This window comes from Marmota flaviventris, chromosome 1 (genome assembly GCF_047511675.1).
Source record: "Marmota flaviventris isolate mMarFla1 chromosome 1, mMarFla1.hap1, whole genome shotgun sequence".
Classification (NCBI taxonomy): domain Eukaryota; kingdom Metazoa; phylum Chordata; class Mammalia; order Rodentia; family Sciuridae; genus Marmota; species Marmota flaviventris.
This window is the reverse complement of record NC_092498.1, coordinates 54,844,210-54,844,537: the sequence shown is the minus strand read 5'-3', so window position 1 is coordinate 54,844,537 and position 328 is coordinate 54,844,210.

Below are 328 nucleotides of genomic sequence, written 5' to 3'. Positions count from 1 at the left end.
TAAGAAGCCCCCGGGCCGATGGCCCCCCCAGCCGCGCCCGCGGCCCCCCGGTCCACGTCAGAGCGCCGGCCTCCCAGGAATGCCGCCCGGCCCGCGGGTGGGGGCCGCGCCAGCCCACGGCCCCGCCTCCGCCGCCCCTCCCCCACGCGGCCCGCCCGTGGCAGACGCTACTGGGTTGGGGCTCCCGCCCCCTCCGCAGGGTTCCTTGGCTCTGGGAGGGCGGCAGTGCCCCACACGCACCGGCATTACAAAACTAAGTTAGTATGGATGAAATATGCTCCCTCCACATCCAGCAGGGATTATAGAGATAAATGGGGAAACTGAGGCC